Source organism: Elgaria multicarinata, chromosome 20 (assembly GCF_023053635.1).
Source record: "Elgaria multicarinata webbii isolate HBS135686 ecotype San Diego chromosome 20, rElgMul1.1.pri, whole genome shotgun sequence".
Taxonomy (NCBI): domain Eukaryota; kingdom Metazoa; phylum Chordata; class Lepidosauria; order Squamata; family Anguidae; genus Elgaria; species Elgaria multicarinata.
In genome coordinates, this window is record NC_086190.1 from 10987948 (window position 1) to 11004490 (window position 16543).

The 16543-nt window shown below is 48.7% G+C and overlaps 1 protein-coding gene across 1 annotated transcript in view; it reads left to right on the plus strand.

The window, feature by feature from the left end:
• MORN1 (MORN repeat containing 1) overlaps positions 1 to 14879 on the plus strand; it is a 215264-nt gene extending 200385 nt beyond the window's left edge. The window contains exon 15 of the mRNA XM_063145530.1: positions 14828 to 14879. The gene's annotated coding sequence lies outside the window, so the exon portion shown is untranslated. The remainder of the gene's footprint in view (positions 1 to 14827) is intronic.
• The last annotated feature ends 1664 nt before the right edge of the window (positions 14880 to 16543 follow it).

Here is a 16543-nt window from a genome sequence, read left to right on the forward strand (position 1 = left end):
TGTTTGCTAACGAGAGCGACCCCAAGTTAACCAGATTCCCACCTGGGACAGGACAGCAGGAACTGGCAGCGGACAAAGAGCAACAGGAGCTACGAGCGGAGGAACAGAGGACTGCTCCGCAAGAGGTCACCGAACCCAGCAAGCTCAGGAGGAGGGTGTGAAAGGAGCTGCAGATCACCGAGATCAAACCAATCCTTTGAATGCACATGTGAAGTTTTCATGGACCTAAACGCCAAGGAGGACAGGCATAGAGCAAGTGTTCATCTCCCGTCTGTGTGGTCCACGTGCTAGAGAGCTTAGACCACGCGTGCCTCTGGGGAGTCAATACCGACTGCTCTGCCCCAAAGCATGCGAGGCCTCGGATTGTGCTTTTGAGCTGACCATGGTGGAATGAACTGCTGTGATGGAAAGGAAGACCAGGGTTCTGCAGATGTTAGCAGCAGCCTTGACAGCATTTGTCCCAGGGCAATAGCTCAAGCTTCTTACCATCACGACTCCGATTGCCCCCCTCAGCAGTTCCTTCTTGTCCCACTCAGAGTCCATTTCAGCAGCATGCTTGGGTGTCCACAGTCAACATACGACTCATAAAATCATAGAATCATAGAATAGTAGAGTTGGAAGGGGCCTACAAGGCCATCGCGTCCAACCCCCTGCTCAATGCAGGAATCCACCTCAAAGCATACCTGACAGGTGGTTGTCCAGCTGCCTCTTGAAGGCCTCTAGTGGGGAGAGCCCACCACCTCCCTAGGTGTTGGGTTCCATTGTCGTACTGCTCTAACAGGAAGGAAGTTTTTCCTGATGTCCAGCTGTAATCTGGCTTCCTGTAACTTGAGCTCACGATTCCGTGTCCTGCACTCTGAGATGATCGAGACAAGAGGCAGCTGGACAACCCTCTGTCAGGGATGCTTTAGGGTGGATTCCTGCATTGAGCAGGGGGTTGGACTCGATGGCCTTGTAGGCCCCTTCCAACTCTGCTATTCTATGATTCTATGATTCCAGCTGGACATCAGGAAAAACTTCCTGACTGTTAGAGCAGTACGACAATGGAATCAGTTACCTAGGGAGGTTGTGGGCTCTCCCACACTAGAGGCCTTCAAGAGGCAGCTGGACAACCCTCTGTCAGGGATGCTTTAGGGTGGATTCCTGCATTGAGCAGGGGGTTGGACTCGATGGCCTTGTAGGCCCCTTCCAACTCTGCTATTCTATGATTCTACGATTCTATGAGATCCTGGCCCTCCTCTGTGTGACGACCTTTCAAGGACGAAGAGTGCTATCATGACTCCATGACAGACAGCCTCATCAAGCTCCATCACACCAGCGTTACAGTCCACTCTCCGTGCGTTGTTTCCTGAGGGCTCACATGACGTCATCCATGTCCTGCCAGGATCTCGCCTCTCCCCCCTCACCCCTTTTGCAAGTTTTCTTGATGCGGGGAAAGAACGGTTTTTCCAGCAGTGCGCTCGACCCTCAACGTGTATTTTTATCCGATCGTACTCAATCTGATGGTCTGAGGGCGTGTGTTAAAGGGGCGGTGTTGTTGATGAAAGGGAGGGGGCGTGCCTTTTCTCCAGCGCGCCATGTCAATCACTGGGGAGGGCGAGGTGTCCAACTCTGATCAACCAATACACTGTAAGGGGGGGTACAAAGGAGATCTGCAGGGGAGAACAGTGATTCGCCAGTGCGCAGGAGAGGTCTAAAGATGAATGAAACGTAAGGGTTTCAAATGCTACATGAACGGAGGGAGATAATATGAGGGCAAACCAGGGCAAACGCTTAGGTGTGATGGACACCTTCATCTGCCCCTTCATCCTGTGGCCCCCGGTGAGCACTTCCCAGAGCCACCACTGGGCCTGCAGCACTAGCGTCATCAAGACATTGCAATGGGCCAACAAGCAGGCTGGGGTGCTCAGGAGGCCCACATTTGGATGGGAGAAGACAGACCCCAAGAGGCTGCTGACAAGCCAAGTAAGCCATGGCTTAGGGCCTCATATTATAAGGGGCCTCTAGATATCTTGGAGATAACTAAGGTGTACGATAACTAAGATGAAATCACTTTGGCTTAAATACGTTGGAAAGTCTGGTGTGACTTACAGCAGAGTTGCCTTATATCGAGAAAGTGTGGCAATGCAGCATTTAGTATTGGAGGCAATAACTGCAAACTCGAGCCAATGTAAAAAAAGCTCAAATCAACTTACTTTAAAAGTGTTTTATACACAGCTTCGGAGAAGGCTATCTAGCACTGTAACTACAAGCACTCCCTAATGCTGGGTGGTACCCAGGGCCGGCGCCAGACTATATTGCGCCCTAGGCAGGCGCGTTCTGAAGCCTCTGCCTTGCCCTCCCGTGCGTGTGTGCCCGCTCCCGGCTTTGAAGCCAGGACGCTGGGTTTGGGGGGCGGGGCGGAGGCTTTGAAGTGGCACACCGGGAAGTGGCTTCCTGGCGCGCCGTTCTGAAGCCTCCGCCTCCAACCCCAGGGTCCTGGCTTTGAAGCCAGGAGCGGCTTCGGGCCGGGTGCTAGCTTCGAAGCCAGGATGCTGGGGTTGGGGGGCGGCCGGGGTGGCGGCTTTGGAACAGCGCACCCGGAAGCCGCTCTAGGAGAACAGCTTCCGGGCACGCTGTTCAGCGCCGTTTGCTTGGCGCTCTAAGCCGCCGCCTGAGTTGCCTCTATGGCAGCGCCAGCCCTGGTGGTACCCTTTCATTATTCTTTCTCTTATAATGAAATGCATTTTCCTCTTTCCTTTTATGTTAGGGGGCCCCTGAATTAGGGCCTCAGCATGTCTTAATCCGTCCCTGCCTGGGATCTGTCTTTTCTTCCCTTTGTCCCGCTATCATTTCCCCTGTCCTCCTACGGCGTAGCTGTGCTGGGTTGAAGAAAGTTGAGGGAAAGAAACCGGGGATGTCTCAAGGTCACTTCCAGCCGGCAGTACGCAGCCAAGCCACCAGTACGGCCCAGCTAGTTGCAGAGCAGAGAAGCAGGGAGATCCGTTTCCCCTTCACTTCCGCAGCGGCTGCGAGAGTCACGGGGCTCGAAAGTGCACATTTGACGTGGATAATTGCTTCGCTGCGTAGAAAAAGTCCAACAGACGAGGCAGAAAGGGGCATCTCAAGATCTTACTCAGGCACAGTCGTGGTGGGCGGGGAGATAATGTTTGTGTAGAAATAAGAGTGTACTTTCTGTTCTGCACCCCCTTCCTTCCTTCCTTCCTCCCCCGCCCCACGCCTTGTTCTCCACCCTCCTCTTATGCCTCTTGGACAGTCAGTACATACTGCTTGGCAGATACAGAGACCAAAATGAACATAGAGCCAGTGGGATGCACCAAGATTTGCTTGCTCTAGCATGCAGAGTCCTTAGACTATAAAGCAGGGCGTTCAGGGCCCGTCAGCACAGACGTGGAGACGTGGGCTTGAGCGAGGCGGAATCGAGAGCCTGCTTAATTATTATTATTATTATTATTATTATTATTATTATTAATTATTTATTTATTTATTTATTTATATAGCACCATCAATAAGCAGTTCACAGCACCCAGTGCTCAACACCACCCAAATGCAATGCCACAGGTTCTTGGTAGAGGAAACATAACTACCCTCATTCCATATATATATATTTTTTAGCATTCTTCCCACTTGTCCCTGTTCCTCCACACCTTTCCCTGCCCGAAATTTGCCTGCACCCTCTTGCTCAAGAGAGGCAAACTCCCCCCCCCCACATCCTCTTCACGCTCTCCTAGTCTTAGTTCCCCGCCCTAAGTCACCCCACCCTAAGCAAGCGTGCGGGGTGAGCCACCAGACGGACCATCCCCCCCCCCCCCGAGGAGAGATCGCGTCTCGTTTTCTTTTTTTGTCCGTGAGCCACAATTTGCGCAAAATCACAGCCGGGGATATTTATGGAAATGGGGATTTGCGCAAAATCGCGCCCGCCAATATCCCAATTTGCGTAAAACTGCAGGCGTAAAGGACCATTTATGCTTGCAATTTTGCACAAATTGCACTATTTATGGCTGCGATTTTGTGCAAATCCCAATTGCCGTAAATATTCCCAGCCGCGATTTTGTGCAAACCAGGATTTGCACAAATAATCATGATTTTTTAAAAAGCGGCAACGGGTTGAGTTAAGCCAGGTTAGGGATCTGCGTGTTGTCGTCTGGGGGGGCTGAGCTGGCAAAAGGTCACTGAGCTTGACCTCAAACCCGGGTTTCTCCAACACCCCTGTCTCTTGCTCCTTCTACGGAGAAAGCTGTAAGAACTAGGGGTGTGCACGGCCCCCCCAATCTGCTTCGTGGCCCGATCCGGAAAATCTGGATCGGGCCCAATCCTTTTCGCGCCGCTCCACCCGTCTCCCACTCCGCTCCGCGGAGTGAGATCCGGCTTCGCCGCCGTCACTACATGGACGGCAGCAGCGGTAGCAGCGCAAAATAGGCCAACCCCCCCCCTGCCCCCTTACCTGCATCTGTCACGGGCTTCAATTGAGGCCCCGGTTGAAGCCGGAAGAGGCCTCGGCCTTCACTTCTGCCTTCAACCGGGGCCTCAATTGAAGCCTGCGACGGAGGCAGGTAAGCGTCCCTCCTCCCTGCTCCCTTACCTGGTGCTGCCGCCGCCGCTGCCGCATGGATGGCGGCACCGGCAGCGCCAGATTAGTCCCCCTCCCCAGCACTTACCTTCAGGCGAAGCTCCGGATTGAGGCGATCCTCTTCGCCTCGATCCGCAGCCCCCCTGACTCTTTTCGCCTCCGCCTTTTCCGGAGGCGAATTAGGCCGCCTCGCTCCTGCTTCTCTGAACCGAAGAGAAGCGGAGCACATCCGTAGTAAGAATGCCTCCTGTACTGGTGGCCATAGAGCACGTCTCAAATTTCAGCGTCCAAGAAGCAAGTATGGCTGCAGCGTGTCAGTCCTGGCCATCATATACTTTTATAGGTTTTGCAGTTCAAAGTTATATGTTGTTTCTTCTTCCTGGCTGCTTTTTTTGTTTTAAACGGGTTTTCTAATGACAGAGGGGAAGGATTTCTGCCACACACACACACACACATACACAAAACTGAGCGTGAAATTCCAGTGACCAAAGTTGGGCTGATAGTTTGTCTTGTGAACAAACCAAAAATGACATCCGTGCCTAGAAGAGGCACAGGGGCTCTGAATGTGACCCCTTGCTCTCTGCAGTCAACATCCGAAGCAGCCAAATTTGTGCTTGTCCCATGGCGCCCCAAAACCTGCATCCTTTTGTAATCATGTCTAAATGGGGCCAGTTGCTCTCCTGGTCACTGGAGAACCCTGAGATACTACTGGGTGTGATTCAACCCCTCTCTTTGCACCTAAAAATTACTCTCCAGTTTTGCAAATATATTGGCATGTTTCTCTTTACTTCCTCTCTCAGACTCACAAGTAGGACTGAGGGGAGGGGCCATAGCTCAGTGTGATAGACCTGCATTAATAGAAGTATTAATAGAAGTATTGATAATTAATCATAAGTATTAATAGAAGTATAGCTTCCAAACCACGTGAGATACTGGTTCCTCTCTATTCGGCCCTGGTTAGGCCTCATCTAGAGTATTGCGTCCAGTTCTGGGCTCCACAATTCAAGAAGGATGCAGACAAGCTGGAGCGGGTTCAGAGGAGGGCAACCAGGATGATCAGGGGTCTGGAAACAAAGCCCTATGGAGAGAGACTGAAAGAACTGGGCATGTTTAGCCTGGAGAAGAGAAGATTGAGGGGAGACATGAGAGCACTCTTCAAATACTTAAAAGGTTGTCACACAGAGGAGGGCCAGGATCTCTTCTCGATGCTCCCAGAGTGCAGGACGCGGAATAATGGACTCAAGTTAAAGGAAGCCAGATTCCAGCTGCGCATCAGGAAAAACTTCCTGACTGTTAGAGCAGTATGACAATGGAATCAATTACCTAGGGAGGTTGTGGGCTCTCCCACCCTAGAGGCCTTCAAGAGGCAGCTGGACAACCCTCTGTCAGGGATGCTTTAGGGTGGATTCCTGCATTGAGCAGGGGGATTGGACTCAAAGGCCTTATAGACCCCTTCCAACTCTGTTATTCTACTATTCTATGATATAACAACTAACCTGAGAGTAAAACTCACTAGAGATATTTTTTAAGCAGCAGACAGGGCAGGGGCGTGCAACATCAGCCACTAAAACTGAGCAGTAATATGTACGAAGCGTCCAGATTGAGTAGGCCTGGTATAAATACTATGAGCCTGGACTGCTGCCTTGCTTGCCTGGTGTACAGGGCTGCATGTTTGACCTCCTGCACTTCACCCGGCTGCATCAACTGACCACAGGCTGGAGAGCAGGCACTCCAGATCTGGCTTGGACCTGAGGGTGCTTCCAGACAAATCTTTGTGCAATCACCCTGCCGCAAACACAGAATTCTACTGGGGATCCAGGTGTCTGTATGTCCATGCATTGGTTATTTCTCGGTTAGACTACTGCAACCTTCTTCTCACATCAGTCCGTTGGTTTCTGTTCACCACTCTGCTGCTAAGATCATCTTCTTGGCTCGCCGCTCTGACCATGTTACTCCACTTCTGAAATCTCTTCATTGGCTTCCAATTCACTTCAGAATCCAATATAAACTTCTCCTGTTGACCTACAAAGCTTTTCACTGTCTAGCTCCTTCCTATCTCTCCTCTCTCATCTCACACTATTGCCCCGCTCGTGCTCTCCGCTCCTCTGATGCCATGTTTCTCACCTGCCCAAGGGCCTCTACTTCCCTTGCTCGGCTTCGTCCATTTTCTTCCGCTGCCCCCTACGCCTGGAACGCTCTTCCAGAACATTTGAGAACTACAAGTTCAACCGCAGCTTTTAAAGCTCAGCTAAAAACTTTTCTTTTTCCTAAAGCTTTTAAATCTTGATTTTGTTCTGACTTTATACTGTTAGTTTTACCCTACCCAGTACCTGTTTACCCTACCCTGTGCCTGTTTGCATTCTCTTCCCCTCCTTATTGTTTTATTATGATTTTATTAGAATGTAAGCCTATGCGGCAGGGTCTTGCTATTTACTGTTTTACTCTGTACAGCACCATGTACATTGATGGTGCTATATAAATAATAATAATAATAATAACAATAATAATAATAATGTAACCACCCCGTGTGCTTCTTCCATCTATTCCATTTCCACCCAAAGCGTCTGTTGAGGAGGGAAATACATGATGCCCTTTGACTGAAAGGCACTAGGAGCGATCCATCTGGAAGTAGCATCACTAAATTTCTTCTGTGAGGGAATCTACACGTCGTACTGAAGGCGCCTGCGTGCGCCTCCAGTCCGCCCTCAAAACGATGGTGTAGATGGAGAAAGAAGAGACGGAGGAAGAGGCGGAGGAGGAGGAGGCTGGGGAACCGGCCGCGTCCTTGCCCCCGCCTCCCCGCCGGCCTCCTGCTGCCAGGCTAAGAGCCACCCAGGTCGGAGAGCTCAGCGGAAGCGGAAGCCAAGCTCTCCGACCCGGGTGGCTCTTACCCCAGCAGCAGGAGGCTGGTGGGGAGGTGGCGGCGGTGGCAAGGACGCGGCCGGTTCCCCAGCCTCCTCCTCCTCCGCCTCTTCTTCCGTCTCTTCTTTCTCCGTATACACCATCGTTTTGAGGGCGGACTGGAGGCGCACGCAGGCGCCTTCAGTACTACGTGTAGATTCCCTCCAGATTGACCCCACTGGACATTGACAGTGTTTCTTCACTCAAAAACCTGCTACCTCCTGCTATCCACAGCAGGTGTCAGGAGCTGTCAGGGTTAGAATTAGACATCCCATGGTGGGTCTCCAGAACTTGCCCTTCAGAGCATCACCCTGTGCCGTTAAAGCATTCCCAGGCTCTGGACGGCTGCCTCCCAGGCAGACCAGCCATTGGGCTTTCCTAGACAGGACGGGCTATCAAAGACTTCCTGCTTGGGCTGGAACCTTGCCTGCACAACATCCTGGCTCTGGTGTGTATCCGTTTGCTCTTTGGCTCTGATTCCTGGCTTTGTGACCACCTGGAACAACTCCTGGTTCCCGACTCCTCTCTGACAGCTGCCTTTGGTTCAGCCCTGACTATTTATTGATTTAGATTTATGCCCTGCACTTCTTGCTAAAATTGTCTGGTTCGGCACGTACAGCCTTTAGGTTCTTAGGATTTCTTCTACTTTGTAATAAGCACAATTAAAAGCACAACAATAAAAACAATAAATAGAACTCAATCATAGAATCATAGAATAGTAGAGTTGGAAGGGGCGTATAAGGCCATCAAGTCCAACCCCCTGCTCATTGCAGGAATCTACCTTAAAGCATCCCTGACAGGTGCCTCTTGAAGGACTCTAGTTTGGGAGAGCCCAAGACCTCCCTAGGTAAAAAAAACCCTTCAGCAACAGACTAGCTTATATACCAGAGGCCCGCCTACGCCAAGGAGTGCCAGAGCCTGGGAGCAGCCACCAAAAAGGCCCTCTCACATGTACTGTACCTGCCAAACATGCCTTCAAAGGCAGCAATACTGAGAGAAGGGCCTCCCCAGGCAAGCTTGTATGGGATGAGGTAGACCTGAGATGAGGTCGTCTGGTCCCAAGTAATTCAGGGATTTATCGGTCACTATCAGCACTTCGAAGTGTGTCCAGAAAGCCGATGCAACAAGGGAGTACCTAGTCAACATTCTGGACCAAATGACACCTTTGTTGTATTCTTTCCAGTGCCAGGTGAAGACCTTTTTATTTTCCCGGTATTTTAGCAATTTACTATCCTACTCTTTTAACTCTGCTGTTTTAAATCTGCATTTTAAATCTCTGCATTGTGCTCGGTTTTACTCTGCTTTTTTGTGGTTTTCAGCGTTCATATTACATTAGCACGATGTACTTTCTGGTTTTAATTTTCGTGAACCGTCCAGAGTGCTTCAGCTACGGGGCGGTATAGAAATGTAATCAATGAATGACTGTAACAAAGGCATGTGTCACCGTGGCCAGATCAGACGTCTCTAGGAATGGAGAGACGTTGCGGAGTTTGGGTGTGCCCAGCCATGCTCTGCAGATTTGGGAGCAGAAGAGCAGTTGCAGCTCAGTGGCTCAAACCATCCCAGAATCAAGAGTTACTCTTCCCTGTAAAGAAGCTAATTGTGCACAAACGCCGCTGCTGTTACCAGGGCCGCACGGGCCAATTATCTCATAAGCGGCAGCAGTAAAGTCGAGTCAAACAGCTGGCCAGCCGCCGGGTTTCCGGATTCCGGCATCTGAGCCATTAACGTTATGGATGGAGCCCTCCGACGCAGGGGCGGGGCGGGCGGTCGTCCTGAGAAAGCCGTCCAGCCGGGAGGGGACATGGCGAGCGGATGGAAAGCCTCATGAACCGAAAGCAGGGGGGGAGGAGGAGACTTGGAGAGTCCCCGGTCACTGTTGGAGTTGCTTCCCCTGCCCCAGAGTCAGCTTTTCTCTAGAATGAACCCACAAAGGGACTCTGTGTCTTTTGATGTTTCTAAAAAAAGAAGTCTCAGCCGGTTACCAAGTGTGGACATGGCAGCGGAGGAAAGTTTGAACTGTACACAAAACGAGAAAAGGGAAGGGTGGACAATCGGCCACGGGTTTTCATAACTGACAACAGAACCCTAAAAAAAAAAAAATGCTTTGCAAAGGTGCAGGCTTTGCGGGGCGGTAGACCATGCTCAGCCGTCAAGCGCATGCTTTGCATGCAGAAGGTTCCAGATTCAGTCCACAGCATCCCCAGCTGACCCTCAGTGATTCTATGATTCTAAGCGTGGACAATAGCTAAAACGAAAGGAAACAAGGTATTTGAAAGGTGCTGGAAGAGAATGTGTAGAGTAAGCTAGAAAGAAAAGACGCCCATACTGGACAGGATTACAGAAAGCCAAGGATTGTTGCAAAGTGCGAAGGAAAAATAATTATGTATGATGGGATACATTCTAAGAAATGGGGTGGACGGGAGCAGATCCAAGATGTAAGCCCTATTCGGGGTTGCATGCCTGATGGACAGCAGAGACCCGATGGGGCTATGCAGGGTTCCAGGTTCAACCCTGCCCTTGAGGTTGTGTGCCTCCTTCCCGTCCTTTAAGCGTTGAGCAATGACTTCTGCAGAAGGGAGACTTTTTGTGTTTTAATCTGTGGAGGCTCCCTCTGTGATCATAGAACAGTTGACTTAGAATCATAGAATCATAGAATAGCAGAGTTGGAAGGGGCCTACAAAGCCATCGAGTCCAACCCCCCTGCTCAATGCAGGAATCCACCCTACAGCATCCCTGACAGATGGTTGTCCAGCTGCCTCTTGAAGGCCTCTAGCGTGGGAGAGCCCACAACCTCCCTAGGTAACTGATTCCATTGTCGTACCGCTCTAACAGTCAGGAAGTTTTTCCTGATGTCCAGCTGGAATCTGGCTTCCTTTAACTTGAGCCTGTCATTCCGTGTCCTGCACTCTGGGAGGATCAAGAAGAGATCCTGGCCCCCCTCTGTGTGACAACCTTTTAAGTCTTTGAAGAGTGCTCCCATGTCTCCCCTCAATCTTCTCTTCTCCAGGCTAAACATGCCCAGTTCTTTCAGTCTCTCTTCATAGGGCTTTGTTTCCAGACCCCTGATCATCCTGGTTGCCCTCCTCTGAACACGCTCCAGCTTGTCTGCGTCTTTCTTGAATTGTGGAGCCCAGAACTGGACGCAATACTCTAGATGAGGCCTAACCAGGGCCGAATAGAGAGGAACCAGTACCTCACGTGATTTGGAAGCTATACTTCTATTAATGCAGCCCAAGATAGCATTTGCCGTTCTTGCAGCCATATCGCACTGTTGGCTCCTATTCAGCTTGCGATCTACAACAATTCCAAGATCCTTCTCCTTTGTAGTATTGCTGAGCCAAGTATCCCCCATCTTGTAACTGTGCCTTTGGTTTCTATTTCCTAAATGTAGGACTTAGCATTTATCCCTTTTAAATTTCATTCTGTTGTTTTCAGCCCAGCACTCCAGTCTATCAAGATCACTTTGAAGTTTGTTTCTGTCTTCCGGGGTATTAGCTATCCCACCCAATTTTGTGTCATCCGCAAATTTGATACGCGTTCCCTGCACCTCCTCGTCCAAATCATTAATAAAAATGTTGAAGAGCTTGGAAGACTTGGAGCTTGGAAGACTTGGAACGGACCTATAAGGCCATCACATCCAACACCCCCCCCTCAACCCAGGAATGATTTTCCAGGGTTCTAGATTGTGCGTGGAACCTTCATAGATAGAAACACACACAAATCACTGTAGAAGTTGTCTTTCAACCTTTGAGGAGCCAGGAGGAGTTGCACAGCCTCAGCAGCGGGTCTGAACATGTGGCTCCTTTTTTGTCTGCGTGGCCATTCTGATGTGCAAGGCCTACCCAGGGCTATCGTTGAAGGGACGTTGGAAGCAAAAGGAAAAGCTGCATAAAAAAAGATACTGACTAACAATTAAAGAGGGAAAAGGAACGAGGCCTGTGTGGATCTGACAATGCTTGCAAAAATTAGAAGTTATCAAAGAGTTATCAAAGACCAATCTACAACCTGAAACACATGAGATGTAAAAGACACGTGGCACTGTGGTGCTGTCTCTTTAAATGCAGGTGTTTTGTTTAGTTATTTAGTTATTACATTTATATCCTGCTTTTTTCCTCCTCAAGGAACCCAAAGTGGCATACTTAATCCTCCTCCTCTCCATTTTATCCTCACAACAACCCTGCGAGGTAGCCTTGGCTGAGACTGTCTGCGACTGGCCCGAAGTCACCCAGTGAGCTTCCATGGCTGAGTGGGGACTAGAACCCAGATCTCTCAACTCCCAGTCCAACATCTAACCACTACACCACACTGGCTGTCCCTGATTTCATGCAAAGCAGTTAATGATGATGGGAGAGGCTTTGTATTCAGGAGTTCCCAAGTTCAATCCCTGACACCTCCACAGAAAAGAGTCAGGAAGTGGGTGATGAGAAAAATGCTTTTCTGCCTGAGATCTTGGAGAAGCAAATTGGGCAATGTTGACGAATAGCCTAACTTGGTAGAACACAGCTTCCTATGTCCCCATAACATGAATTAGATTTGACCACACCTGCTCTTCAGAACCTTATGCCATTAGAGTTAACAATGAGATATAAGGAAACTTGGCAGAATATGAACACTATATCAAGCATAATGGATAATTTTTGTATAACTTTATTTATATATAATGGTGGTACAACTCTATAAAACAGAGAATATACAACTAATTAAACAAACAAACACATAGCCGCATAAATGAATGTCATGGTTGCCGAGATTCCAAGAGAGAGGGCAGCTTTACATTAAGGAGAAATTGCGTTGCTGACCCGGGCATTTGTGTTTCCTGCTTTTGGGCACGATTATTATGGACTTAGTTACATGGATGGAGAGGGGCAACCAAGTGGTTTGAATTTAATGCTTCCCCTCCATTAACGTCAATCGAGATGGCACTATCGAGCGGTGGAAGATCCCACTTTTTTAAGGATGTTGTCACTTTAAAGGTGTTCTTTTCATGGCAGAATTTGCAACAATCGCTGCAGATGTCCTGGTTGTTCACGGCGTTGTTTAAAAGACCCGCAAACTTCCGTGAGTGGCTGGTCACGAGCGTGTTAGAACTGGTTGTGGAGGAAGAACAACCATGAATGAGCTCAAGCAAGGTCCCAACTGGTTCTTGTTTGTTTATTTGTTTTTCTTTTTTCTTTTAAACAATGCAAACCACACCGGCTTTCCGCATAACACACATGTGCGTCGCTTTGCGTGCCAAGTGTCATGGGCGTAGGGAGGCCCACAAGGCAAACCCGAAGCAGATGCCATTCTGAAACAAACCAAATACGAAGTCGGAATTATTGTTAACACATGTACCACCGTCATCATCGTGAATGGCAGGAATGACAAGGGTGCAGAAAGCAAAAAAACACACACCCTTCATTCCACATCACATACCCAAACGCAACGCTTTTGCATGACCTCCCACTTCTCCCGTAAATGTATTTTTCTTACAAAACAGGCCATGAGGAGAGGGCTCCAGCTCCACCCGCCCACAGCATGTGGCCCGGAAAAGACTGCCCCCCCCCAAAAAAATGTGGTCCTTGACAGAAAATAGTTTTCCCCCACCCCCCGCTCCTGCTCTAAGAGCAGATTTCTGCAATTCTGCCTCCCAGAAGCAATCAGAAGTGGTTCCAAGGAATGACTGTTGTGAACACTGATCTAACCCAGAGTCATTGAAGTTCAGCCTCCAATGTATTTGCCAATGCCATGAACTCCACCCCCACCCCCACTCCCACCCTCCTTGGCTAGGGCCACGTCCTGCTTGGTCCATAGAGCTCAACTCTACCGTGCTGGTCCTCCCCAAATCACAGTATTCTAAGATTAGACAGCATGTGGATGTTCATAGAATAGTAGAGCTGGAAGGGGCCTCCAAGGCCATCGAGTCCAACCCCCTGCTCAAGGCAGGAATCCACCTTAAAGCATCCCCTACAGATGGTTGTCCAGCTCCATCTTGAAGGCCTCTAGTGTGGGAGTGCTCACAACCTCCCTAGGTAACTCATTCCATTGTCGTACTGTTCTAACAGTCAGGACATTTTTCCTGATGTCCAGCCAGAATCTGGCTTCCTGTAACTTGTTCACAATCGCCCCAGCATCTTCTGGAATCAATGCGAGGCCTTCCTTGCAAACAGCTGGTGCCATTAGTTCCCTAGGGAGGTCGTGGGCTCTCCCACACTAGAGGCATTCAAGAGGCAGCTGGACAAGCATCTGTCAGGGATGCTTTAGGGTGGATTCCTGCATTGAGCAGGGGGTTGGACTAGATGGCCTTTTAGGCCCCTTCCAACTCTGCTATTCTATGATTCTATCTTTGACATCTCCTCTCCAACAAAAGAGGGAAGGCTGTTTTGTTATTAACAGTTTTATTTATTTATTTATTGCATTTTTATACCGCCCAATAGCCGAAGCTCCCTTAGATATTTTTCTTTTCATTTTCCAGTGTTATACAGTCAAGACTTTTCCTTCCTTCTCCTTTATATTCCCCCCTCCTTTCTTCATATCATTCTGTGTTTTAAAGAGTAAAGGTCTCATGCCTGTAAGTAAAATCATTAAGCAGAAATTGGATACATTAACAGTTACACGGGGGGGGGGGGGACGAATTGAAGTAAATAAAACAAAATAAAATAAAAGGAAGACCTTTCCTAAGACAATGCTTGCTGTGACTCATATATCTAAAACCAAAGAAATGAATGCAAATGTATGCAGATATAACTAATGACTGTATTCATTATTTAAATGTCATAGGCTTACTCAGTTAAGATTTCTTTAATCGGGTGACAACAATGCTAAAATAATAATAAAGGTGACAGTACCTCTGAGCATGTGCGGCATTTCCCTTATCATGGAGATGCGTCACAGATGTGGCATGACGCGTCAGCGTTTTTATAGTTCCCTGTCAGAGGATGTGGCTTTCACTGCTTCCTCTTCCCCCACCCTTCCCGTTTCTTGTTTTAGAAATTCATCACAGTGCTTGAGTTATAATCTGAAAGCTGCGGGCGTTCTTCTGAATCTTGTGGCGAGAGCCTGCTTGATTTGCTAAGCGCCACGAGGAATTTCAGACTTGGGACGTACAACAGTTGCTTTCCTTATATGACACTTTGAAACATCTTGGGTTGCCCGGTTCAGAATATCCATAACTAGTAGGTCGTATTTCAGAGTTGAATCCAATGTAATGACAACCCTAAACTGTTTTATTTGTTCTGCTTTCTTGCCCAATTTCCTTCTCTTTCTTTCTTTTACCGCATCAAGCGGTAAACACCACTCAACATCAACATTCGTCCCCCTAGCCCATCCCATCTACCGTATCCTGATTATTTCATGGGTTCAACAACAAACTAGACACAACATTGGCAGGGATAGATAAGAATCACAGAATGGTGGAGTTGGAAGGTATCCCAAGGATCATCTAGTTCAACTCTCTGCACTGGGCAGGAAAACCAGTGAATACTTAAAAGGTTGTCACACAGAGGAGGGCCAGGATCTCTTCTCGATCCTCCCAGAGTGCAGGACACGGAATAACGGGCTCAAGTTACAGGAAGTCAGATTCCGGCTGGACATCAGGAAAAACTTCCTGACTGTTAGAGCGGTACGACAATGGAACCAGTTCCCTAGGAAGGCTGTGGGCTCTCCCACACTAGAGGCCTTCAAGAGGCAGCTGGACAACCCTCTGTCAGGGATGCTCTAGGGTGGATTCCTGTATTGAGCAGGGGGTTGGACTTGATGGCCTTATAGGCCCCTTCCAACTCTACTTTCTATGATTCTATGAAACCATCCATGAGAGGTGGCTGTCCAGCCTCTTCTTAAAAACCTCTAGAGATGAAGAACCCACAACCTCTGTAGGTAGACTGTTGTAAGTCTGAAAGATTTACCGCACGCTGCCACGCATGTTTACTCAGAAGCAAGCCCCACACTGTTTACTGGTACCTCCAGGTAAGTGTGCCTACGATTGTAGCCATATAGCACATTCCCACGATGCACGTCTACTCTGAGAAGTTACTTCCAAGACGTTCAGGTAAGCGTGCATAGAATTGCAGCCTGCCTCAATTAGGCAGTTGGACCAGCCAATTAAGAGCCTTGTTTGGTCATTTTCAAGAGATATCCCTGTTCAAGCAAGGAGCGGATTTCAAAATATTACCGAAATGTAACAAAAACAGGAACAATGATCTTCCAGGGACAGGTATCAGCGGAGGACCAAAGCTCAGTGCCAGACTTCGTGCTGTGCAGGTAGAAAACCCCGCAGTTTAATTGCTATCGACGCAAGTTTCAGTAGGGATGGGCGGATCTCATTCTTGCTGCAAATTTTTTTTTTCTTTGTTTCTTTCACTCTTATCAGTTGTCTGGGTGAGAGCTCCACCACACCAGCGGTTTAACACCCACTCGCCACATCTGGTATTACAGCACGGGACGCACAGGCTGTTGTCTTGCCTCTTTTCCTCTGTTTTGCCTATTATTTTGGTGCAGGGGAAAGTCTGGATTATTTCCCCCAAGCAGATTTAATGTGTATTGCTGTCCTCCTGCTTTTTCCTTTGTTGGGGGCGTGTGCTTTGAATGGAGTCTTGCTGATGAAAGGGGGGTGGGTTCCTCCTCCAGCACACCGTGTCGAAGGAATGGACTTGTGCTTAGTCAGTTGAATGGACCTTTTTACTGCCCCAACCCCACCCTTACTGCCCGCAGAAATGGAGCCCAGCTGATGAAATGTTAAATCAGTAAATCGCTAGACAACAACGCCAGAGCAAGGGGGGAAGGAGCCCACATCCCTGAGGACACCAGCAGATCTTTGCTTTTATGAACTGGAGATGCACAGCTGTGCGTTATCAAAGTAAAGTGAAACAGATCCTCCACAAATGCAGCAGGTGGAATTTTGCGTTGGTGGAGTATCAAGAGAATGGTTTGAGGGGGAGAATTAAACATTCCTAAAAATCAAGGTATGAATGGATTTGATTCAAACTTGGCGTGATTAAAGTTCTCCTTAAGAGCTATCACTGTGCGAAGTTTTGTCTCTTTATCTTTGAAAATTACACAGATGTAAGCATTTTGTTAATTTCCATTTTAAAA